Source organism: Desmodus rotundus, chromosome 1 (genome assembly GCF_022682495.2).
Source record: "Desmodus rotundus isolate HL8 chromosome 1, HLdesRot8A.1, whole genome shotgun sequence".
In the NCBI taxonomy this organism is placed as follows: Eukaryota; Metazoa; Chordata; class Mammalia; order Chiroptera; family Phyllostomidae; genus Desmodus; species Desmodus rotundus.
Window position 1 is genome coordinate 54074922 of NC_071387.1, and position 27454 is coordinate 54102375.

The 27454-nt window shown below is 38.1% G+C and overlaps 1 protein-coding gene and 1 pseudogene across 2 annotated transcripts in view; one reads left to right on the forward strand and one right to left on the reverse strand.

The window, feature by feature from the left end:
* RIC1 (RIC1 homolog, RAB6A GEF complex partner 1) overlaps positions 1-27454 on the forward strand; it is a 139311-nt gene that overhangs the window by 14344 nt on the left and 97513 nt on the right. The window lies entirely within an intron of this gene.
* Positions 3930-5693, reverse strand: LOC112302867 (caspase-6 pseudogene; annotated as a pseudogene).

Sequence of the window (27454 nt, forward strand, 5' to 3'; positions counted from 1 at the left end):
CCCCATTGGGTCACAACCTCCTAGGAAGCTTACCAGGTGTAATCTGAAAGTGGCCCCTGTACACAGAGGGCATAGGAGACTGAAGATAAATGCATACCACACTTTATTGGTAAGTGGCAGGTTTAATAAGCAGGGGAACTTAACAAGACTTGTCTTGGGTGGCTATAAGATGAGTAGATTTCCACATCCACCTGCCAAATCTTACAAGTTTATATAAAAGTTTTAACAGGGATCAGTCTTGTATTTAATCCACATAGTCACAACAACACATTTCTATCTTAAGACTGTACCCTCAGAACAAGTTCTGGGAGCAGGGAACGCAAATGGAATGCACATTCCAAATCATAGGGGAGAGGATGGGGGTGCCTCCAATTGTCGGTGTCCAGCTCTTAGGTCAAAAAGGTGGTCATGTCTTCCTAATGACCTTCCCCACCCACCCAAAGTTCATAGTTTACCTGAGTTTACTCTTGGTGTTGTATGTTCAGTGGCTTTGGGCAAATGTGTAATGACATACATTCATCATTGTAATATACAGAATACTTTCTTTGCCCTAAAAATCCTCCATTATCTTACTGTTCATCTCCCCTCATTCCATAACTTTTGATATATTTGAATTTTGTTTTCAGCTCAGTTTTTAAACTTTTTAAAAACATTTCTTCGAATCATGATATATTTAGAAATGTGTGGTTTAATTTCCAAATATTTGAGGAAATCCCAAAATCTTTGGTGTTGATTTTTAACTTAATTCCATGTAGCTGGGGAATATATAGGGTCTGGCAGAAGTAATGCCTGCTTGAGTATGGATGGTAGGGTAATAATATGGGTGTAATAATTTATAGTTTTAATTCAAACATTTCACCTAAAATGTCATATGGTATGCTTGAGTATGATATTGTTATATGTGTAGTTGTAAAGCAGGGTTGTCAAGCTCATTTTCACCAGGGGCCACATCAGCCTGGCAGTTGCCTTCAAAGGGCTGAATGTAATTTTAGGGCTGTATAAATGTAACTACTCCTGAACAGTTAAGCAAGAGAGCTCTGTGCTGTGCTGCTGGGTAGAAACAAGGTGCTGGGCCGGATAAAACAATGTGGAGGGCCAGATTCAGCCTGCGGGCCTTGTGCTTGCCACCTGTGTTGTAAAGACTATGTATTCTGCTATTTGCAGTGTTCTTTAAATGTTAGGTTAAGCTGGTTGACCTGACTGTTCAACTCTTCTATATCCTTGCTAATGTGCAGTCTAGTTTTAGCAGTCATTGAGCATGGAGATTGAAATTGTCAGCTCTGTTGTTGAATTGTCTGTTTCCTGCTTCAGTTTTGTCAGTTTTTGCTTTATGTATTTTGGGACTACATTGTTCAGTTTGTATATGTTTGTAATTGTTACATGTTTCTTTTGTATTGATACATATTAATATGAAATGTTTCTCTTTCTCATTTTTTTCTTAAAGTATATTTTTTATATTATTACCAGTATTCTTACGGTTATCACTTGTGTGACATACCTTTTTTTCATCCTTTTACTTTCATACTACTTACATCTTTGAATCAGAAGGGTGTCTTTCATAGACAGCTTATATTTAGATCTCGGTTTTTTTTTTTGTCATCGTTTTTAAAAATCTAGTCCGATAATCCCTGTTGTTTGATTGGAGTGTTTAGTCCATTCACATACAATGTGATTATTGATGTGGTTGGTTTTACATTAGCTGTTTTGCTATTTGCTTTCTGTATCTCTTATGTTGTTTTATCTGTTACTGCTTTAATTACCTTGGTTGCTTACCTGTATTTTTATAGTTATTAATAGTTGCTCTAGCAATTATAATATGGATTTCATTGTAGTACACTTCAGGTTGAAACTGACGTAATTCTAGTAAAACAGCTGTTTTTTCAGGTCCCTTTTTACTTTCATGTTTTCAGTGTGAAAGTAATATACATAAGATACATATATAATATACATCAAAATACACATAAGATAACATTTAAATTTTTACTAATTTTTAAATGTGCAGTTCTATGGCACATTGTTGTGCAGCCGTTACCACCAGAAAGAGAAAGAAACATTGATCTGTTGCCTTCCTTAAGCTCCCTGACTGGCAGATCAAACCCGCGACCTAGGTCGATCCCACAACCTTTCAGTGTTCGGGACTGTGCTTCAACCAACTGAGCCACCTGGCCAGAGGTGAGTCCCTGCTTTTGATTCCTTTGTGTATGTCCCCCAGAGTGGAATTGCTGGATCATATGGTAATTCTGTGTTTAATTTTTTTGAGAAGTTGCTATATTTTCAGAAATCATAATATCCTTTTTGACAGTGGTTGTACCATTTTACATTCCCACTAGCAGTACTCCAGGGTTCCAATTTCTCCACATTCTTGGCAACACCTGTTCTCTGCTTTTTAAAATTTTTCTTTTTATGATAGCCATCCTGATGGGTAGGTGCAAAGTGTTATCTCGTTGTGGTTTTGATTTGCATTTCCCTAATGAGAAGTGATATCGAGTACCTCTTAATGTGCTTATTGGCCATTCGTATATCTTCTTTGGGGGACCTCTGTTCAGTTTCCTTGACCATTTTTAAATTGTGTTGTATGTCTTTTTGTTATTGAGTTGTAGTTCTTACTGTTTTCTGAATATATATGATTTGCAAATATTTTCTCTCATTATGTGGGTTATCCTTCTGTTGAAGTATCCTCTGATATCCAAAAGTTTTAAATTTTAATGAAGTTCCACTTAACTATTTTTTCCTTTGTTGCCTGTGTTTTGGTACCCTACCCAAGAAATCATTGCCAAATTTTAGTGTCTTGAAGTTTTTGTTCTGTGTTTTCTCGTAAGAATTTTATAGTTTTAGTTCTTACATTTATGCCTGTGATCTATTTTAATTTTTTCATATGGTACAAGATAAGTGTCAAAATTTATATATTTTTGTTGGATATCCAATTTTCCTAGTGCTATTTATTGAAAAGAGTATTCTTTTTCCTGTTGGGTGGTCTTGGTGCCATTGTTGAGAAACACTTAATCGTTCATGCAAGTAGTTTTTATGCCACATGGCACTGTTTTGATTACTGTGGCTTTGTAGTAACTTTTGAAATCAGAAAGTATGAGACCTCCGATTTTGCCCTTTTTCAAGATTATTTTTGGCTACTTGGGATCCCTTGAGATTCTATATTAATTTTAAGGTGAACTTTCACATTTTGGCAAATAAAAAAAATGTGTGAGGATTTTGTTAGGGATTGCATTGAATCTGTAGGTTGCTTTGGGTAGTATGGACATCTTAATATTTTTATATAATCCATGAACACAGCATGTCTTTTTATTTGCACCTTCTTTAATTTATTATGGTATTATTTTATAGTTTTCAGTGTACATGTTTTCCATGTTCTTTGGTTAAGCTTAATCCTAAGTATTTTATTCTTTTTGATGCTATTAATAGAATTGTCTCTTTAATTTCACTTTTTGATATTTATTGTTACAAAGAAATGTAACTGATTTTTGTGTTGGTACTGTATCCTGCAACTGTGCTAAATTCATAATTGCTAACAGTTTGTGTGGAGTCTATAGGGTTTTCTACATATGAGATGAGAACAGAGATAATTTTACTTTTTCTTTTCCATCTTGGGTGCCTTTTATTTATTTTTGTTGCTAATTGCTCTGGCTAGGGCTGTCAGTACTATTTTGCATGGAAGTGGTAAAAGCATCCTGTGCATTCCTGACCTTAGAGAGAAAAAGCTTTTTAGTTATTTACCTTTGAGTATGATTTTGGCTGTACGTTTTTCATGTAAGGTTTTAATTATGTTGAGGTATTTGAATGTTTTTGACGTGGAAAAATTGAATTTTGTCAAATTTTCTGAATCAACTGATAATGGTCATGTGGTATTTTTCCCTCATCCTGTTAATTTGGTGTATATTACATTGATTGATTTTCATGTGTGTTAAACCATTCTTACATTTCAGAAATAAATCCACTGGTTATAATTTATAATCCTTTTAACATGCTATTGATTTTATTGAGGATTTTTGCAGTTGTAGTCTTCAGGGTTATTGACATGCAGTTTCCTTTTCTTGCAGGGTCTTCCTCTGGCTTTGGTATCAGGGTAATAATGCCAGCCTCAGAATGAGTTAGTGTTCCTCCTTCAATTTCTTGGAAGAATTTGAGGGACTGGTATTAATTTTTCTTAAAACGTGTGGTAGAGCTCACTAGTGAAACCATATAGTCTTGGGCTTTTCCTTGTTGGGCATTTTTTGATTACTAATTCAGCCTTTTACTAGTTACAAGTTTATTCAAATTTTTTATTCAGGCTTCAGAGTTTGTTGGCTGTGTATTTTTTAGGTATTTGTCCATTTTATCTAGGTTATCCAGTTTGTCAGCATACAGCTGTTCATAGTACTCTCTTATGATCCTTTTTAATTTATTTTTTAATTTTTGAAGGGGTTTCAAAACTTTTATTAAAAAATTCACAAAATACAAGTTAAATCAGCCAGATATGTTGTGAGTAATCTTGCAGCTTACAAAAATCAAGTATTACAAGTGCTTATGGATTTTTATCTGTAGTAATTCCCTGAGGATTTTGTTTCTACATCTTATCAAACCCTTTCACTGTGTCCCACATGAATTATTTTCTTAACAATTTCTCTCATTAAAGCCTAATACATTTGAAATTGCTGTACCATAGCTTTAATCCAGAGATACTTAATTTATATTTTTAAAAAGGGAAATCTATTTTAAATACAAATACATAAAATAAAATAGCCTTATTTTGATTTTGGAAAGAAATGCAGCTTTTTAGTTTGCATGGAGCTAAAGCAGGGGACCTGCTTCTTTCTAGTTGCACTAGGTCTTTGCAAAAGTCCACTTGGTGCTGAGAAACTTTCCTATGCACCAGTGTGAGGAGTTCTGTGAACTCAAAGGAGGAGCCAAATTTTCCCAGAATCTCACCCAAATCTTGAATGTACCAAGAACCATTCACAGTTTCCTGATGAGAATAATAACCTTTAACAGAGTAACACATAAAGTCTGCACTAGCAGGCAGTGTGTAAACTGGGACCGCACCCTCCCTGATGTTGGCCTCCAGCTTATCTGTATGATGAACCATGACATTGAAGGGATGACGGGCACGTCATACTGGTTTCCCCAACATGGCCTGAATGGTAAATATCTTGGGTTTTCCAACCAGGCTCTGACACTTGTCTCTTTTGAACAAGTCAATGTCTAAATTTGAATTTCGGCATCATATGTGTAAATGTGATTGCTTTCACTGTGACTCAGGAAAACACATAAAAGCAATTGGCATCTACATGGCTAGAGGTTGATGCCTCATTAATTTTGAGTAGTAGTTCTTCTGCTTTAAGATGTTAAGGCATTTCACTTCAAATCCTAGATATGACAATCTGCACATAAGATTGTCTCTGTCCGCATTGGTGCCCTGCCTTTCTGGCAGTGTTAGGTACCAGAAGAACCTCTCACCATTGAAGATTAAAAGCAAGTCCTCTCCTCTTGTGGACTATTTTGTACTTTTCTGTTGGATCAAACATTTCACTCTTATAAAAGGCATCTGTTTCTGTTATATTTTGATCCTCACCTGCAAAGCAAGCCTCTCAGGGCCCAGGTACCGAGCTCATTGTGGCTGGAGGCAGCGTGCACACCCAGGAGGTCTCCTCTTCCTCTCAATTTTATTTTTGTAAACTCAGTAGTGATGTCCCCTTTTACATTTCCATTTAGTTGAGTCTTTTTTCTTAGTCTACTTAAAGATTTCTCAGTTTCGTTGACCTTTTTGAAGAACTAACTCTTGGTTTCTTTGATTTTTTTCTTTATTATTTTTCTACTCTTTCTCTCTGTTCTAATCTTTATTATATTCTTCTAGCTTTGGGTTAATGTTACACTTTTTATATTTTTATAAGATGTAAAGTAAGATTGATTTGACCTATTTTTTAATGTAAGAATTTATAGTTGTAAGTTTCCTACTTTGCACTTCCTTTGTTGTATTTCATATATTTTGTATGTTGTTTTTCCATTTTCATTTGTCTCAGATATTTTCTGATTTCCTTTGTGATTTTTTTCTTTCTCATTGGTTATTTAAAAATGGGTTGTTTAATTTTCAATATTTGTGAGTTTTTGTGAGTTTTACAGTTTTCCTTTTGCTTTTGATCTTTTTCATCCTATTATGATCAGAAGAAACACTTTGGATACATATGTATATATACTTAAAGTTTATCAAGACTCGCTCTGTGGCCTAACTTATGGTCTGTGTGGAGAATATTCCACATGCACTTGACAAAAGATGTGTATTCTGTTGTGTGGTGTCATCTGTACATGATATATTAGATCTAATTATAGTGTTGTTCAAGTTTTCTATTTTCTTTTTTTTTTTTTTAATTGTTATTCAATTACAGTTGTATGCCTTTTCTCCCCATCCCTCCACCCCACCCCAGGTGAACCCACCTCCCTCCCCCCTCTCCACCCTCCCCCTTGGTTTTGTCCATGTGTCCTTTATAGTAGTTCCTGTAATCCCCTCTACCCACTGTCCCCGCCCCCACCCCCGCCCTGGCTATTGTTAGATTGTTCTTAACTTCAATGTCTCTGGTTATATTTTGTTTGCTTTTTCCTTCTATTGCTTATGTTCCAGTTAAAGGTGAGATCATATGGTATTTGTCCCTCACTTCCTGGCTTATTTCACTTAGCATAATGCTCTCCAGTTTCATCCATGCCGTTGCAAAGGGTATAAGCTCCTTCTTTCTCTCTGCTGCGTAGAATTCCATTGTGTAAATATACCATAGTTTTGGATCCACTCATTTGCTGATGGGCACTTCGGTTGCTTCCAGTACTTGGCTATTGTAAATTGTGCTGCTATGAACATTGGGGTGCACAGATTCTTTTGGATTGGTGTTTCAGTGTTCTTAGGGTATAATCCCAGCAGCGGAATTACTGGGTCAAAGGGCAGTTCCATTTTTAGTTCTCTGAGGAAATTCCATACTGTTTTCCACAGTGGCCTCACCAGTCTGCATTCCCACCAACAGTGCACGAGGGTTCCCTTTTCTCCACATCCTCTCCAACATTTGTTTGTGGATTTGTTTATGTTGGCCATTCTGACTGGTGTGAGATGATACCTCATTGTGGTTTTAATTTGCATCTCTCTGATGGCTAGTGATGCTGAGCATCTTTTCATATGTCTCTGGGCCCTCTGTATGCCTTCCTTGGAGAAGTGTCTGTTCAAGTCCTTTGCCCATTTTTTAATTGGGTTGTTTGTCTTCCTGGAGTGGAGTCGTGTGAGTTCTTTATATATTTTGGAGATCAGGCCCTTGTCTGAGGTATCATTGGCAAATATGTTTTCCCATACTGTTGGTTCTCTTTGTAATTTGGTGCTGTTTTCTTTAGCCATGCAGAAGCTCTTTATTTTGATGAGGTCCCATTTGTTTATTCTTTCCTTTATGTCCCTTGCTTTAGGGGATGTGTCTGTGAGGATGTTGCTGCGTGGAATGTCTGAGATTTTCCTGCCAATGTTTTCCTCAAGGACTTTTATGGTGTTACGGCTTATATTTAAGTCTTTTATCCATCTTGAGTTTATTTTCGTGTATGGCGTAAGTTGGTGATCGAGTTTCATTTTTTTGCACGTAGCTGTCCAGATCTCCCAACACCATCTGTTGAAGAGACTGTTTTTGCTCCATTTTATGCTCCTGCCTCCTTTGTCAAATATTAATTGATCGTATAGATTTGAGTTTATTTCTGGGCTCTCTATTCTGTTCCATTGGTCTATGTGCCTGTTTTTATGCCAGTACCAGGCTGTTTTGATTACAGTGGCCTTGTAATACAGTTTGATATCAGGTATTGTGATCCCTCCTGCTTTGTTCTTCTTTCTCAAAATTGCTGCTACTATTCGAGGTCGTTTATGGTTCCATATGAATTTCTGCAATATTTGTTCTATATCTGTGAAATATGTCATGGGTACTCTAATAGGGATTGCATTGAATCTATAAATTGCTTTGGGTAGTATGGCCATTTTGATGATGTTAATTCTTCCAATCCATGAACATGGTACATGCTTCCATTTGTTTGTATCTTCCTTAATTTCTTTCTTCAGTGTTGTGTAGTTTTCTGAGTACAGGTCTTTTACCTCCTTGGTTAGGTTTATTCCTAGGTACTTTATTTTTCTTGTTGCTATATCGAATGGGATTTTTTTCCTGATTTCTGTTTCTGCAGTTTCGTTGTTGGTGTACAGGAATGCCTTTGATTTCTGGGTATTGACTCTGTGTATCCAGCTATTTTGCCAAATTCATTTATTAGGTAGAGTAGTTTTTGAGTGGAGTCTATAGGGTTTTCCATGTACACTATCATGTCATCTGCAAACAGTGACAGTTTCATTTCCTCCTTTCCAATTTGGATGCCTTTTATTGCTTTTTCTTGTCTGATTGCTGTGGCTAGGACTTCCAATACTATGTTGAATAGGAGTGGTGAGAGAGGGCATTCCTGTCTTGTTCCTGATCTTAGTGGGAAAGCTCTAAGTTTTTGTCCATTGAGTGTGATGTTGGCTGTAGGTCTCTCATATATGGCCTTAATTATGTTGAGGACTGCTCCCTTTATTCCCACTTTGCTGAGTGTTTTTATCAGAAATGGATGCTGTATCTTATCGAACGCTTTTTCCGCATCTATTGATATGATCATGTGATTTTTGTCTTTGCTGTTGTTGATGCAATGTATTATGTTTATTGATTTGCGAATATTGTACCATCCTTGCATCCCTGGGATGAATCCCACTTGGTCATGGTGGATGATCTTTTTAATATATTGCTGGATGCGGTTTGCTAATATTTTGTTGAGAATTTTAGCGTCTATGTTCATCAGCGATATTGGCCTGAAGTTTTCTTTCTTCGTTGTGTCTTTATCTGGTTTTGGGATTAGGATGATGTTGGCTCCATAAAAAGAGTTTGGGAGTCTTCCATCAGTTTGGATTTTTTCGAATAGTCTGTGAAGGATAGGGGTTAGTTCTTCCTTAAATGCTTTGTAGAAATCTCCTGTGAAACCATCTGGTCCAGGGCTTTTGTGTGATGGGAGTTTCTTGATGACTGCTTCAATTTCCTTTGCTGATATTGGTCTGTTCAGGTTTTCTGCTTCTTCTTCAGTCAGTTTTGGAAGATTATATTTTTCTAGAAATGTGTCCATTTCATCTAGGTTTTCAAATTTCTTAGCATACAGGTCTTCATAGTAATTTCTTACGATCCTTTGTATTTCTGTGGTATCAGTTGTAATCTCTCCACTTTCATTTCTAATTCTGTTTATTTGGATCCTCTCTCTTTTCTTCTTGATAAGCCTACTTAAAGGCTTGTCGATTTTGTTTATCTTTTCAAAGAACCAGTTTCTGGATTCATTGATCCTTACAATTGTGCTTTTAGTCTCTATGTCATTTAGTTCTGCTCTGATCTTGGTTATTTCCTTCCTTCTGCTTGCTCTGGGCTGTCTTTGTTGTTGTTCCTCCAGTTCTTGTAGGCATAGGGTTAGGTTGTTTGTTTGAACTGTTTCTAACTTCTTAAGGTAGGCCTGTATTGCTATGAACTTCCCTCTCAGGACTGCCTTTGCTGTGTCCCATAGGTTTTGGGTTGTTGTGAGTTCGTTTTCATTTGTTTCCAGGAAGTTTTTGATTTCTTCCCTAATCTCGTTCTTGACCCATTCATTGTTTAATAGCATGCTATTCAGTCTCCATGATTTTGAGTGTTTTGGGTTTTTACCCTTGGGGTTGGTTTCTAGTTTCAGACCCTTGTGGTCAGAGAAGATGCTTGATATGATTTCAATTTTCTTGAATTTGTTGAGGCTTGCTTTGTGTCCTATCATGTGGTCTATCTTTGAAAAAGTTCCATGGACACTTGAAAAGAATGTGTATTTTGCTTCATTGGGATGAAAAGCTCTGTATATATCAGTTAAGTCCATTTCCTCTAGGGTATTGTTAAGTGACACAATATCTTTGTTGATCTTTTGTTTGGAAGACCTGTCCATTTTTGATAGTGGGGTGTTAAAATCCCCTACTATAATTGTGTTGCTGTCAATATCTTTCTTGAAATCCTCCAAGATTTTCTTTATGTATTTGGGTGCTCCTATGTTGGGTGCATATATATTTACAATGTTTATGTCTTATTGGTGGATTCTTCCTTTGAGTATTATGAAGTGACCTTCTGGGTCTCTCTTTATGGCCCTTCTTTGGAAGTCCAGTTTGTCTGATATGAGTATTGCTACCCCTGCTTTTTTTTCCTGTCCATTTGCTTGGAAAATTTGTTTCCAGCCCTTCACTTTCAGTCTGTGTAAGTCTTTTGTCCTGAGATGGGTTTCTTGTAGGCAGCATATGTGTGGGTCATGTTTTCTTATCCATTCAGCTGTTCTATGTCTTTTGATTGGAGCATTTAATCCATTTACGTTTAAGGTTATTATCGATAGGTAGTTATTCATTGCCATTATTTCCTACCTGTGTTCCTCTGTCTTTCTCTTTTCCTTCCTTTCCTTAAAGCAGTCCCTTTAGCATCTCTTGCAGAGCTGGTTTGGTGGAGCTGTATTCTTTTAGACTTCTTTTGTCTGGGAAACTCTTTATTTGGTCGTCTATCTTGATTGAGAGCCTTGCTGGGTAAAGTAGTCTTGGTTGCAGGCCTCTGGTTCTCATTACTTGGAATATTTTTTGCCATTCTCTTCTGGCTTGGAGCATTTCCATTGAGAAGTCAGTTGCTAACCTTATTGGGGCTCCCTTGTATGTTACTTCCTTTTTCTCCCTTGCTGCCTTTAAGATCCTCTCTTTGTCTTGGAAATTTGCCATTTTAATTATGATGTGTCTTGCAGTGGGTCTCTTTGGGTTCCTCTTGTTTGGGACTCTCTGTGATTCCTGGATTTGGGTGACTTTTTCTCTCCTCAGATTAGGGAAATTTTCCATCATCACTTTTTCAAACAGGTTTTCTATGCCTTGCTCTTCTTCTTCTCCTTCTGGTATTCCTATTATACGGATATTGTTACGTTTCATCTTGTCCTGCATTTCCCTTATTGCCTCTTCATTCTTTCTGAGCCTCTTTTCCTTTTCTTGCTCCTTCTGGGTGTTTTTTTCTACTTTATCCTCCAGCTCGCTGATCCGATCCTCTGCTTCGTCAAGTCTGCTTTTAATTCCTTCTACTGTGTTCTTCAATTCAGAAATTGTATTCTTCATTTCCTCTTGGCTCTTGTTGATATTTTCTATTTCCTTTTTCATGTTGATATAGTTTGCAATGAGTTCATTGTAGTTTCCTTGTAGTTTCTGGTAGTTCTCTTTGAGCTCAGAGAGCTCAGTGAGCTTCCTGATGACCATTGCTTTGAACTCAGTATCTGATAGTTGAGTTGCCTCTTTTTCGGTTAGTATTCTTTCTGAGACTTCCTCCTTTCCTTTCATTTGGGAATTGTTTCTTTGTCTTCCCATTGTTTGTGAGGCTCTTCTTGTTGGCCTCTGCTTCTTAAATTGCTTTGTTTTGACTCCCTGGGTTTATGATATGAACTTCTATGGTAGAATGCCAATGGGATTCAGTGGTGCTGTCTCCTTACTCTCCTGTGCTCACTGGTCTTGAGCTGACGTTTATGTGTTTAACACGGTCTAACTCTAGTCTTTTCAGCACTCCAGGTTTTGTTGTCTCACCTGTGGGAAAAAGAGAAAGGAGGGAGAAAGAAAAGAAAAAAACAAAACAAAACAAAAAAGACACAAAACAAAGATGGGAAGGAGGGAAAAAGGAAATAGGAAAGGAGGAAAGGAAGGAAGGAGGGAAGGAATAAAGAAAGATCGGAGGCAAGATAAGAAGGAATTTTAACAAAAATTAAAACATAGAAATAGATAAAAGAAGGCAGGAAGAAGACATAAAAATGGTAAAGGATGGGAGGAAGAAGGAATGAAAAAAAAAAAAGAGAGAGAAAGAAGGAATTCAGGGGGAAAGGAAAAAAAAAAAAAATCTTCTGTTGGCTTAAAACCGGTCAGGTTATTTCTGCTGGTGTCCTGTCTGTGCAACGGGAGGGGGTGGTTGGAAGGATTGGTTTCACTTTTCTCCCTTCCTGGGTCACACTCTTCACTGTTTTGTAGGTGTGGTCCCTGGCAGGCAATCAGGCCGTTGATCAGCCAATCCAGCAGCTTTGTTCTTGGGACACGCAAGCGGCAGCTCCAGCCGCTTTGGCTTGGGACCCGTGTGGGTGCAGCAGGGGAATCCTGCCGTTTTGGGTTTGTGACGCTATTTGTGCCCTGAGCGCGCAGCCGGCCGACAGATCGAGCTGCCCGGGCTTGGGATGCTGGCGCGCAGGCGGCGGGTTCAGCCGCCTTGGGGTTAGGACACTCGCCAGCAGCTTTGTGCTTGGAAAACGCGCATCCAGCCGGCCCTGCGCTTGGTGAGCACGCAGCTTGGGGGCCCGAACCAGCCGCCCTGGGCTTGAGTCTCTCGGGCGGGCGGGGCCGCCCTGGGACTGAATCACGCGGCACTCAGTTCCGAGGTTTTGGGCCTGTGGGTGGAGCAGCTAGCCTCAGCTCCAAATGATCTCGGAGGTTTCAGGTGTGGGCGCCCCTCCGGGGTATGGGCCCCGTTCGCTAATCTGCGCGCACGCCCGCGACTGGACCTCAGGTGAGTGTGGTGGCTCCGGTGCTGCTTATCCCGCTCGCAGTCCAGGGGCGGAGGGGGGGAGGGGCGCCAGGGGCCTCGGCTACTACCGAGAGTTCTCTAACTAGCCCCTGAGTGTCTCTATTTTCTTTTTCTTTTTGAGAAATTCCTCCTTTTCAAGCCCCCCTGGTCCAATCAAGCACCTGGCTGCTCACAGCTCCGCCTGGCCCTCTCCCGAGAGTCCTGCAGCAGCCCCTGCGCCAGGGCTGGCGCTTCTGCCGCCCTTGTACCGCGCGGTCCCGGGTCCCGGGGACCTTATTGTCCTTGAGCACTCTTCTTACCGTCAGATCTTTCAATGTCCTCTATCTTTGGTCTCTGATCTTCGTATATGCTGGAATACTGTTGGCTGTTCGCTCTGTTCCTCAGATCAGCTAGGTATTTCCCTGGCGTTGAGGGGAAGTGGATTCCGCTCCCACCTATGTTGCCGCCATCTTCAACCGCCCAAGTTCTCTATTTTCATATTCATTTTGTGTCTGGATGTTTTGTTCTCCAGCCTTTTCTCTGAGATATTGTCATGTATGTTACAAGTATATATCAGTACAGTGGATTGTCTTTTTAAACAAAGGTAAAAGGAGAAAAGATAAAACGTGTATTCAGTTTTTTACATTTATCCATTTATTTGCCATTTCTTGTTCTCTGGGTTTTGTCCTTTGGATTTGAGTTACCGTCCATGTCAGTAGTCCCCAGAACTACTCCCTGGTTCAATGATTCGCTAAGAAGAATCATGGAACTCAATTTATAGTTATATTTATGATTATTTATTTATTTTTAGAGAGAGGAGAAGGTGAGGGAGACAAACATCGATCAGTTGCCTCTTGTACACACCCTGACCCAAGGACCAAACCCTCAACCTAGGCAGGTGCCCTGACCGGAAATCGAACTGGCAACCTTTTGCTTTGCAGGACGATGCCCAGCCAACTGAGCTACACCAGCCAGGGCCTTATGTTTATGATTTATTACAACAAAAGTATACAAAGCAAGTATTTCAAAGTCTGGTTAGTGAAAATTGGAAGGAACCAGGTGCAAGCTACCCTCTTTCAAAAGTGTAGTCATATGGGGAGAAAAGGCATACATCTGTAATTGAATAACAATAAAAATAAAAAAAATAAATAAAAGAAAAAAGAAAAAAAAAGAAATGAGAACATTGATAACACGTCAAAAAAAAAAGTGTAGCCTTATAGGTTATGTTTACTTCCTCCAGCATTGAATTGTGACAACGTATATGCAACATGTCTACCATGTAAGCTTATTATAGACTCAGTCCTAAAGGTTTTTATGGGGGGTGCTCCGCTTAGCACATATGTATAGATGTATAGGTGTGAACAAAAACCATCTCCATGTCCTTTCATGCTGTAACTTTTTACCAACCTCATTGTCCTTAGTAAGCCTTCTAGTTAATGAGTATATGTGTTCTTTAAAATGTAACCATAAATAGTTTTGTTAGTAATGGTCAGGATGACCAAGATGAATATCAAACTGGTGATAGTATGGATCACCAGGAGGTGTGGTGTTAGAGCTACTGCATTCTTTGTCTTGTCAATCATTAGTACCTGAGTTACACTATTTAAAAAAAAAAAAAAAGATGCAGTAAAAGGAATCTTTAACGTAGAAAATTTGCACAGAACTGCTGGGCCATCTGCTCTAGCCCAATCTTCCCTAAGTAAATTAACCCTATAATTTTGTTATGTTTGATGGAGTTGCATGCCTGCTTAGTTTTTCAGTCTGAAGGTATCTTCTTGTTAACGGTGGTCATTACACTTTTGCCCCACTGTCAGACAACATACTAAAAATTCCACATTGCCTGTTTCAGCATCAGCCATGTGATTTGCACAAACAGTTTAAGCATACTCAACTAATTTGCTCAGTTAAGGAATCATTGGAACCCTCCCAAAATCCAAATTCCCAGATGCCAGCCAAGGACCAGCTTTGCAAGCACAGTCTTTTTAGTGTAGCCTTCTCAGGCTTCTTTCAGTAACTCTTTTCTGCATACCATTTGATGTCGTTTCCTTTTTTTTTCTGAGGGATTTCTTTTAGTATTCCTTGTAATGCAGGTTTGCCAACAACAAATTCTCTCTCTTTAGGAATGTTTTGCTCTGCCTACAGTTTTGAAGAACAGTTCTGTTGGATACAAAATTAATGGTTGACAGTTTTTCTATGTCAACATTTAAATATGTCATTTTATGGTTTTCTGGTTTCATTGCTTCTGATAAAAAAATAAAAAGTCAGCCATTAATTATATTTTTTTGTTCTCTTGTGTGTGATCAGTCATTTTACTTTTGCTCTTATAGCATTTTCCTATTGTTAGCTTTCAGAAGCTTGTGTATGGTGTTATGTATGTAAGTGTTTGTCCCACTTGGGTTTTTTAAGCATTCTGAATCCGGGGCTTAATGTCTTGCATCAAATTTGGGGCATCTGCAGCTATTTTTTTCTTCAAATATTTTTTTATTCCATGTTGTCTACTGGAATTCCCCATTATAAACATATTGGTGCGCTTGATATCCTACAGGTATTCCTCCACTTTGGTCCTTTTTCTCTGTTTTTTAGATTGAATAACTATTGAATTATTTTCATGTTTTTAGATTCTTTTGCCATCTCAAATACGCTGTTGAGCATATATAATGAAGTTTCTATATCATTTGTTACACTTTTAAACTCTAATTTTTCTTTATTGCTTTTACTTTTTTGAGATTCCCCACATGTTGAGGCGTTATTGTCATATTTTTCTTTGATTCTTTAAACATACTTTCCTATGTTTCTTTTTTTTCCCAACCAAATGCAATTTAAGGAGAAGGAAGAAAACCTACATCACTGCTCTTTCTTTTCTTTTTTTCTTTTTTTCAGTATATCTTACTGATTTTGCTATGAAAGTTGTCTCAATATTTTCCCTCTTTTCCCCCCTTTGCCCAGTACCCCCCCTTCTCTCTAGCAATCCTCATGCTTATTTCATGCCCATGGGTCTTGCATGTAAATTCTTTGGCTTCGCTATTTCCTTTGCTTTTCTTAACTTCCCCCTATTTTGTTCCTACAAATTATGCTTCTTAATCTCTCCATTCTTTCTCCTTTTCTCCATTCTTCTCCTTCCCACTGCCAGCTCATAGCTATCCAGATGGTCTCCATATCTATGATCCTGTTTCTGTTCTGGTTGTTCGCTTAGGTTTGTTTTGTTTTGTTTTGTTTTGTTTTTTAAGATTCAGTTATTGATAGTTGTGAATCTGTTGCCTTTTTAATGTTCATGGTTTTGATCTTCTTATTCTTAAATAACTGCCTTTACCATTTCCTGTAGTAATGGCTTGGTGATGATAAACTCCCTTTGCTTTACCTTGTCTGGGAAGCACTTTATCTGCGCTTCCGTGCTTCCGTGCTGAATGATAATTTTGCTGGATAGAGTAATCTAGGTTGTAGGTACTTGTTTTTCATCACTTTGAATGCTTCTTGCCAGTCCCTTCTTGCCTGCAAAGTTTCTTTTGAGAAATCGGCTGACAATCTTATAGGAACTCCTTTGTAGGTAACTAACTGCTTTTCTCTTGCTGCTTTTAAGATTCTCTCTTTATCTTTAACCTTTGGCATTTTAATATAATTATGATGTGTCTTAGTGTGTTCCTCTTTGGGCCCAACTTGTTTGGAATTCCCTGTGCTTCCTGGACATGTATGCATATTCTCTGTGCTTCTTGGACATGCTTGTATATTTCCTTCACCAAATTAGGGAAATTTTCTTTTATTATTTTTTCAAATAACTTTTCAATTTCTTGCTTTTCCTCTTCTCCTTCCGGCATCCATATGATTTGGATGTTGGCATGTTTGGAGATATCCCAGAGATTCCTCAGCCTACCCTCGGGTTTTTTTTTTTTTTTTTTCTGGTTGAGTGTTTATTTCTTCCTTATGTTCTAAGTCATTGGTTTGTATCCCAGCTTCCTTCCCATCTCTGTTTGTTTCCTGTGGATTATTCTTTATTTCACTAAGTGTGACCTTCATTTATTCCTTCTTTTTTTTTTTTTTTGCCATACTCAAGGAGTTCTCTGAGCATCCTGATCACTAGTGTTTTGACTCTGCTTCTGATAGGTTGGCTAGCTCCATTTCACTTAGTTCTTTTTCTGGGGTTTTGTTTTTTTCTTTCACTTGGACCATATTTCTTTATCTTCTCTTGGCCACCTCCCTCTGTTTGTTTCTGTATACTAGGTATAGTTGCTTTGACTCCCTGGCCTATTGCTTAAAAAGTATACCTGTTAAGTTGTATGGGGCAGCAGAGCCTTTGGGTCCAGGGAGTCAAACTCATTTTTACTGGAGGCCACATCAGCCTCACAGTCGCCTTCAAAGGGCCGAATGTAATTTCAGCTCCTTAACAGTTTAGGAGTGGTTACATTTATACAGTCCTAAAATTATTTTGGCCCTTTGAAGGCAACTACGAGGCTGATGTGGCCCCCAGTGAAAATGAATTTGACACCCCTGCTTTAGGTAATCACCAGGGAGGGGAAACCCACTTCACTGCTTTGTGGCTGTGTGGGGAGGTCTCCAAGAGGGAACACTGCCACTGCCTGGCTTCTGGTGGTTCACCCAGTGCTCTCCAGTTTCTAGTCACTTCACTCCTTTTCTGTGTGCAAGTGGTGCCCTTCCCCTGTTGCCCTGGTGGCGAATCCCAGACTAGGTGGGTTTGTGTACATTCTGAGACTCTGCAGGCCCTTTGAGCTGGGAAAATCAGGCAGTTTCTTTTGCTACCCCAGCCCCCTCTGGTTTTTACAGCCAGAGGTAACCATCATCTATCTTCCTGGTCGTGGAACCTTGGGCTTTGTGGTCTGGTCTGGGGCTGATACTGCTCACTTCCTAGGTATCCTTCCCATTGTTTGGGTTCCACTGCCACCTTTCTTTGCCACACCACCTCTCCGTGACTCCACCCTTCCTACCCATCTGGATGGATATGTCGTCTTTAAATCCTTGGTTGTTAGACTTCATACAGATCGATTTTCTGATGGTTCTAGGTCTTACTAGTTTTGAGACCTGGCTGTAATTCTGTGGTTGTGCGAGAAGGCCAAGCCTGTCTATCTATGCCTCCATCTTGACCTGAAGTCCTCCTCTTTGTTTCTTTAATATATTTGTCATGGTTGTTTTGAATTCATCTGCTGTCTGGGCCCACTCAGAGATACTTTCTTTTTCCTTCAGTCTGGGTTGTGCTTTCTAGTTTCTTTGTATTTTATTTTTTAACCAAAACCACCTTTATATTAGTCTTCAAAGAGTAAACTGTTTTTTCCAAGATAGTCATGATTAACTTACAATAATGGCATTTACAAAAGCACTCCCATTTAACAGGAAACTTAGTTTCATAGATCCAGACATTGAAAGGTTTAAAAATGACATATATTTTTGCCATTATGAGACAAAACAGAATCTAGCATAAGGCAAAGGAAATCCATTCATACTTCAGGTCCTCCTCCAGGAACCAGCATTGTGATACTTCCATTTAGCACAATTTGGTGAAATTTAGTAATTCTTCCTTCTGCTGTGATTTCAAAAAGTCATCAAATCCTGGAAGCATGCGAACAATTTCCTAACTTCATCCCAGTGTGAATTCTTGATCCTGTATACTCGTCCACCAACTTTAGAGGCAGTAGCTACACCAGGTTAGTAAACAGTGTTAGCAGCCATCAATGTTGGGATGGCAGGTTTTTTGATAATTTTAGATAATTTTTATAATGGCTCCTGAGTCTGGTGTTTTTTCTCCTGAGGGTTATTGTTGCTGATTTTTTTAAAGTATTTTTTTAGTAATTTGCATGGAATTATTCTGCAGAATTCATCTTCCCTGCAGTATGCAACCACTGAGTTTGACATCTCTGTTTATTTTATCTTACTTTTATTTTTATCATGGCTTCCAAGGGGTCGCTTCTATGTTTGCATAGTGAGTGAGTGTTCAGAGGTTTTGTTCAAACATCTTGAGCTAGTAACACATCCATTCTTTGTTGTTTGGTCAGTTTGTGGGTTGGATTGTGCTTTTATTTCCTGCAGGACCCTTCTGGGGCTTCCTTGTAAACAGTCTCCCAGTGAGCCAGTGATGTGTGGGGAGCTTGGCCTTTCTTTGTATTGTTGTTACAGAGCAAGGCGGGGGTTGGTTCACAATAAATTATTACAGAAAGGATTCCCCTTTTCTGTCTCTGGAGGTTCCTTCCCCCACGCCCACCTGCTAGGTTCGAAATGCCCGCCGCCAGAGGAAAGACGTCTCTCAATGCCAGAGACTGGTGAAAAGGAAAGGAATTGTTTATTTAAAAGTTACACAAACTTAGAATAATGACCTAATGTCTTCAATAAGATACTAAAGTCCTTTAGAATACCCACAGATGCACAGTCCTTCCCTCTCCCTGTGCCCAGTCCGGGGTACCGTGTCTCAGGGAAAGGAAGTAGAAGTCCGTGATTCAGGCTCCCAGCACCATCAGCTGTGTGGCTGCTGCAATCTCCAGTTAATCCAAAGCCATGCGGCACCTTCTCACGGCCCAGCAGCAAGAGTCCTTTCTCCCCTTTTCTTCCCGGCAAAGTCTCTCCTGCTGCTTAAGCCGTGTGGCAAAAAGAAGCACTCCAAAACCTTGTGGTCCTCTCTACTTTCCTTCAGAACCTTGTGGTCCTTTTCCCCATTTCAGAACCGCGTGGTCCTCTTCCTTTCCCCTCAGAACCTCGTGGTTCTCTCTATTTACTTCAGAACCGTGTGGCCCCCTATTTACTTCAGAACCTCATGGTCTACACTTTTTTACTTCAGAGCCGCGTGGTCTGCTCTTTACTTCACCAAAGCTGCCTGATCCTGGCCCTCTTCCTTTCCCCTCAGAACCTCGTGGTTCTCTCCCTTTTGCTCTCAGAACCTCGTGGTTCTCCCATTTACTTTGGAGCCGCGTGGTCTACTCTTTCCTTCAGAGCCGCATGGTCTCCTCCTTTCTCACCCAAAACCTTGTGGTCCTCCCCCTTCTATGGCTGCCACGCCTAGGTTTAAATCCCAGTGCCCATCTTCCTTTGCAGCCCCATTTCTGACTCCTCCTACAGTCAGTTACACCTGCCAGCATCCTTGTATTCTTCCAGCTTTACTGGGCTGCCATAGTAAGTCTGGGCAGGTGTGGCCCAATCGCGTGGAGCCAATCATCTCCAAGCTCTCACGCAGGCCCTGTAACCAGGGGGAGTTGCTTCCTAGTCCCACCTTGGGTGGAAGTCACTCCCATCTCCCTGGCTCAAAGCAGGGCCACAGCTATTTAACATATCCATGAAACCAGTTAAAGGTTATAGATATGTTAAATGACCATGCTAGGGGTTAGCTGCAAAGCTCTTGCTACCCAAAACAGCTCTGAATGGCCCTGTTCCATATGTCCCATCCCCCCTGGCTCAGGCCTGTGGGGGTGAGGACATCCTACATACATTTTTCTAATATTTCCTGGACACCCTGAGTCCTGGACCCCATCACAAATCCCTTCTTGGGGCCCTCCTCTTGGCTGCACCCTGCTTCATTGTCTTTGTGTGTGCACAAACCTCCCTGTCAGACAGCAATGAATGGAGAGGTTGGGTCTCCCAGGCTTTTTCCTGTTGTAAGTATTGTCTTCCTGTGAGCAAAGGACGTGTGGCAAGCTTCTCTATTTCCTCTGATTTCCAGGATCTCCCTGTTAAATTTCTGGCTGGTTGAGGCATGTGCTCCTTGCCCAAAGGAGGTCTGCCCCTTCTGTTAGCAGCATTGTCAGCTTTCCCTGTTTGTTTTCCAAGGAGTTTGCTATTTTCACTGACTGCTCCATATCAAAGCAGCCCACCTCTAGCTGCAAAGCTGCTGATTTTTACTAACAACTCCATCCCAGTGGCTCTGTCTCCTGCCTTGTTTTGGCAAGGAAATGGGTACAGTCTCAGTAAAAATATAATTTATTTCCACAGTACTTACCTAAAGTTCTGTTTTTCATGAATATAAGGTTCTTGGTTTGTTGTTTGCCTTTGGTCAGTTTATAAACATTTGAAATGTTTGTTTTGACATCTTTGTTTAGTTTTATGATTGTTTGGGGAGGAGAGGATTTGTAAACCTCTTTACTCTGCCATTTTTGGAAGTCCTTGTGATTTAACTTTTGCTAGGCAATTTTAGTTTTCCTGTCTTAGTGGGGTAAAATGGATCAAATTAATTACTTGTGTCATAATTTTCAGTTATACATTTAGAAGAAATAATTCCTTAGTTCTTCTCTTCAAGCCTGTACAATTTTTTATGTAATTGCTGCTGTCTTTGGGAAACTGAGCTGTTAGGTTCCTTTGTGTGTGTGTTTCAGGTGGTGGGTGGGTGGTAGACAATATATTTGAAGTTTGGTTATTTATAGTACAATATTTGATCATTGTTGTTAGGTCTCATTTGTTTGCCATTGCCAGGATCATCATCACTTCTTTTCCATCATTAGTATCACTTATTTTTGAAGCACAAGGGTGATATAATTTTTGTTCACTATCAATCATGTGAAATATAAATCCCATTGACCTTAAAAAAAAAAACACTTAAATACAAACTAACAAGTTATGAGTTCCTATTAATGTTAGTCCCTTTTTAAGTTTTTTATGTAACTTCTTTCATATAATTCTTATAGTAACTTTGGTATATTGGTCTTAATTCTATTTCCTAATAGGAAAAGTGAGACTCAAAGTAATTTTATGATAGGAAAAATTATTTAGTAAGTAGCAGAGCTGAGAATCCTTACAGTAACTTTGGGAGATTGGTTTTAATTCTGTTTCCAAAAAGGAAAAGTGAGACTCACAGTAACTTTATGGTAGGAAAATTATTTAATAGGTAGCAGAGATGAGATTCAAATCCACATTTAATGCTAAAGCTTATTTTGTAGAGATTGTTCCATGCTGTTTCTCATATAAACTAGAAACATTAAAATATAATACAGTCTGTTTGAAAGATATCTTAGCAACAGCCGACTTTTAAAAAAGATTCATACAGTTATATTTACATTAAATATTGTTTAATAAATGCACACTAGCCCTGGCCAGTGTGTCTTAGTGGGTTGGAGCATTGCCCTGTAACCAAAAGGTGGTGGGTTTGATTCCTGGTCAGGGTACATGCCTAGGTTGTGGGTTCTGTCCCAGGTCCAGCTGCATATGGGAGGCAATCAATCAATGCTTCTCTCTCACATTGATGTCTCTGTCCCTCCCTTCCTCTGTCTCTAAGAAAGCAATGAAAAAAATGTCCTTGGGTAAGGATTAAAAAATAATAATAAAGTAAATGATCACTAAGCACAGTGCTTAGAACCTTTTAGTATATTATGCCCTTTAAATGAAATGATACTGTGAAGTAGAATGGTTTTCTTTGCATTATAAACATTTCCTTTTCATTTTATAAATGAGGAAACTGAGATGTTAAGACAGGTGGTGGGTAAGTCTCGGCTTCACCATTATTAAGTTGGACGTAGGGAAACATGAAACTGCATTGGAAAGATGGTGTATGGGAAGAATAAAGCTCTTTCAACAGGGTGTATATTTCAAACTAGAATAATGTACTACTCAACATATTTATTTACTTATTTTTATTGATTTGAGAGAGAAGCATTGATTATTTGTTCTGTCCATTTAGGCATTCATTGGTTGCTTCTTGTGTGTGTCTTGATGAGAGATTGAACCCATAGCCTTGGTGCAGCAGGACAATGCTGTAGCCAGCTGAGCTATCCAGGCAGGCCCTTTAGTATAATTTTAAAGTATTTATTATTTTTCTGGAGTAGGAAAATTTGACTGTTTAAGTCCACTTAAAAACTTAGACAGTTTTTACAAAACTATTTCTGAAGCTGATTATGTATGAGGGTAGGCCCTTTGTACTACAGGCTTCCCTCACTAGGGGAGTTTTCTAGGAACCCATCTGTGTCAGTGAATCAGCTGGCGTTGTTGTGAGAGGCTGGGTTCAGCTCCAGTGAATTTTGTTTGAAGACTCTTTCAGAATGTTTGCTTATTTCTTGATGGGTGATTTACAAGTGCACCTGCCCTCACCACGCTGAGTGTTCAGCAGTTTTTGACCACAAATCCCATGACTGCCATGCCCCATCTTCCCTATTCACCTGATTTCACCCCAAGTGACTTTTTTTTGTTGTTGTTTCCCTGGATGAAAAAAGTCCTCAAAGGGAAAGGTTTTGCCGATGTGGAAGAGGTGAAACAAAAAAATGGCAGAAGCACTAAAAAGCATCAGAATTGATGAATTCAAAAACTGTTTTGAACAATGGAAAAAATGTCTTGATAGGTGTATTGCGTCAAATGAAAAGTACTTTGAAGGTAACTGAAGTTAACACATGTAAGAATAGATACACAATTTTTTAATAAATAAATTCCAGGTTTCCTTGGGTCTCCCCGGTATTTTTTTTTATGTAGCATGTAAATAATATGTAATAGTAAAGACTGTAAGCCATATAGTACATAAAACTTAGAGTATTCATTATTAATATCATGTGCTGTTGAGGTATGTTGTCTTCTGACCCACAGTTGACACTTAACTATGTGGTAGGAAATTGAGATAAATTATAGAGACTGCTTACCTTGAGCTCTATGTAGAATTTGTATGTAGAAATTTCCACTTCTAATTATGTCCAACTGCTTGTCTAAAGGGACCATAACAGACATACTTCAGACATATTGTGGGTTCAGTTCTAGACCACTGAAATAAAGTGAATGTTACAATTAAGTGAGTCACATGAATTTTCCTCCCAGGCATATAAACATTGTATTTACAGTATATACCATAGTCCATTAAGTGTGCAGTAGCATTACATCTTTAAAAATGTACACACCTTAGTTAAAAATTCTTTATTGCTATAAAATGCTTACCATCAGCTGAGATCCTTTAATGAGTCACAATCTTTTTGCTGGTAGAGGATCTTGCCTTCATTTTTGGGAAAAAGAATGAGAGAAAAGCAGTATCTGTGGAGTACAATAAAGTGAAGCACAGTAAGGCCAAGTGCAATAAAATGAGGTATGCTTGTTCTGGTTTGTCTACTTCATCAAATATATTGTTTGCTTACGTAAGAAAATATAACTAATCACGTTATGTATTTTCTTCATAAGGTTTTATAAAAAATTTAACACATACAGAACACCTGGATACTAACACTCAGGGTTAATTGTCAACAGATGGCCTTGTCATTAATTGCTTGTATGTGTGTGTATACATGTGTATGTACATGTATATACACATATACACAAATATATATGTATATACAAATATATGTGTGTACACAAATATACATACACATATAAAATCTGTGTGTATATTTGTGGAAACTATTTCAAAGTTTCAGACATCAAGACACTTCACTGGTACCTAAATATTTAAGTGTGTATCTTCAAAAAATGACATTCACATACATTGCCATGCCACGAAAATTGATACTTACCTGATACCTCCTAATAAGGAGTTGATTTGTAAGTTTCCCCAATATTCCCAAATTACTTGCATAGTGTTTTTTCTTACTTTAAAACAGAGATTTGCTCAAGGTTCATTCATTCCATTGGGTTGTTTGTTATATTTTGTTAGTCTCTTAACCTAGAACATTTTCCCCTCCTTCTCTCTCTTTGAGTTACATAGATGTATTTTATTTTTGATGGATTAAGCCACTTTCCTTGCAACTCACTACCACACTATGGTTTGTCTAGTTAATATTTTCTTGAATCCTCTATATTTTTTATATACTGGAAGTTATGTTTGAAGGCTTGGTTACAGTTAAACATACCTAGTGTGGATACTTTATGAATGATGTTGTGTTCATGAAATTAACTTTCAAGGTGTTTTCATTCAAGGACACTTGTTAAATGATGTAGTATTCACAGGAAAAACAATAGTAACATGGTGGGAGAAAAAACAGTTTGATTTCAAAAGCTTGAAAATGGGGTTTATATATTATTCGTTTCATATAGGAGAGAAAGAAAATAGCCAAAGTTGTTTGGTATCCTCTTCCTATGCATCAAGTTGATCATCTCACTTTAATATCAGTCAGAGTCATTAAGCTGTTACTCTTAAGAAAAGGAGCACTTTAGAAATGGAGGAATGTTTGAAGCATGAGCTCATTATTGCTGATGCATTATCAATAGGGGAAATGCTTGTTAGTGATAAAAGTGCCCTGTATGTACTTTGAAAACAATACATAGTGGATTGTCAACAATTAACCAGAAAATCTTTCTTGAAAATCATCTAAAATATATTAGTAATCTTACCTGTCTTTGTAAATAAAACTCACTATGTACATATTCTTATGATGGTTTATTTATTTACTTTTGGACTTCTTTTTTGGTGGAAAGTTTATGTACAGTGAAATGTTGGTCTCAAATTGGTTTTTACAAATGTATATAATTATATAACCACTATTCCAATCAAGATTCAGGATATTTCATCACTCCAGAAAATCTTGTGTGCCTACTTCCAATTAGTCTGCTGCCCTTTCCCCCCGTCTGGTCGTTTGCCTTGGTCCAAGTCCTGTCTTGCCAGAGAGTTCAGCAGATCTTGTCCTCAATTATTAAGCTTTATATAGCATGAAATGGTATGTTATTGGTGTCTTATGTAGGAATTTTGGATCAGTTATTTCAAAGAAGTAGTTGAGAGTTTTGTTTTATACTATTTTTAATTTAATTTATTCGGGTGACATTGGTTAACAAAATTATACAGGTTTCAGATGTACCATTCAGCAATACGTCACCTGTATGTTGTATTATGTGTTCACCACCCCAGGACAAGTCTCCTTTCATCACCATTTATCCCCACTTTCCTTCTGGTAATCACCATACTCTTGTCTGTGTCTATGAGTTGTTTTCTTCTTAATTGCTTCACCTTTCTTTTATAGTATTTTAAATTATGTGATCCTAAGACATTAAAATATTAAAACTGCAACAGATAATCTTTAGGATTTATTGAGTGCCAGGCACTCGGCCACATGATGTATTATTTATTTAATCTTTGTAGTAGTGGGATCCAGTCTGACAGGTTCTCTTGTTATATAGATTCAGAAACTGGAGAAATTAAATTGTTTGTTCAAGCTCACAAAGCTAGTAAATGACAGAGCCAGTATTTAAACCTCACATTCAGACTTTAGAGCCTATATTCCTCTTAACCACTACATTATTTTACACACACACACACACACACACACACACACAGAATAGACTTTTTGAGCTGGCCTGGGAACCTAATCAACACTTACAATGAATTTTCCTATAGAAACAAAAGAACTCCAGTAGTGAACTTAAAAATTCAGGTAGTAGAACCTCTTTAAAGTTGGTGATTCCATTTTAAAAAACAGGCAATGATTTTGAATAGGTATTTCTCCAGAGATGATGTACAGATGGGCAATAAGCACATGAAAAGGTGTTCAACATCAGTTAGTCATTAGGAACGTGTAAATTAAAATCACTATATACCACTTCACACTTGCTTGAATGGCTACAATAAAAAGACAATAGCAAGAGTTGACAAAGATGTAGAGAAATTAGAAACCTCGTGAACGGCTGGTGAGAATGTAAGATGGTGTTGCCACTGTGAAGAACAGTTTGACAGTTCCTCAAGAAGTTAAACATAGCAGTTCTACTCTAGGTATATACCCAAAAGAATTGATAACAGGTGTTCAAACAGAAACTTGTACACAAATGTCCATAACAGCACTTTCCACAATAGCCAGAAAGTGGAAACACCCCAAATGTCCATCAGCAGGTGAATGGATAAACACAAAGTTGTATATCCATGCAAAGGAATATTCACTCATAAAAGGAATGAAGTAGTGATACCTGCTACAACATAGATGAACCTTAAAACATTATGTTAAGTGAAAGAAGCCAGACATAAAAGGTTACATACTATATATATTCTGTTTATATGAAATCTTCAGAATAGGTGAATTATATACAGGGTGGGGGACAAAAGTAGGTTTACAGTTTGTATGAAAAAAATACAAAAATAATAGATATAACCTCTGTTTCACATACTCATAACTGTAAACCTACTTTTGTTCCACCCTGTGTATAATGTTAGAAAGTAGTTCCATTGGTTGTAAGAGCTGGGGGAAGGAGGAAATAGAGAGTGACTGCTAATAGGTACAGTTTCTTACTGGAATGATAACAAAATACTCAAAGTACAGTGGTGATTATTGTACAACTTTGTGAAAATGCTAAAAATCAATAGATTATACACTAAAAAATTTAAATAGGCTTTTAAAAATTGATGATACTTAGTTTATCAGATATGATATATATGCAAAACTATTTGACAATTGTAGAATAGAATTTCCTGAAGACTGGTATAAGGAAATCTTAGCTTGGGAAATGATATACATTTTATTCTATTAAAGATTTATAGTTTATCTCAGCCCACTGAATATGTCCAAACGTCTGTAATGAAGAAACTCATTCAACATTTAACACAGCATTTTTGAAGATAAATTTGTCTCCAGCCCTTTAAATTAAGTAAATAATCACCAGTTCTATTAAAGTTACTTTGGTATATTCAGTATGGAAACCACTAGCCATATGTTATTAAAATTTTTAATTTATTAAGAATTAAGTAAAAGAAAATCAGTTTCTTACACTAGCCACATTTCAAGTGCTCAGTAGTCACATATGACTAGTATGTACTATATGATAGTTGAGATAAAAAACATTTTTTGCATTGCAGAAAGTTTGGACAGCCTTAATATAGACATATAATATGACATACAGTCATAGGATATTTTCATTTACTCTTAGTACTCTACTTCTCATTATTATGGAGCATTTACAAAGAGAGAGTGTTAAGTGTTGACGCATGCCATGCCCCCCCCCCCCCCCCCCCCCCCCCCCCGCCAAAAAAGATATGTTGAAATTCTAACTCCTAGTACAGGAATGTTCTGTTATTTGGA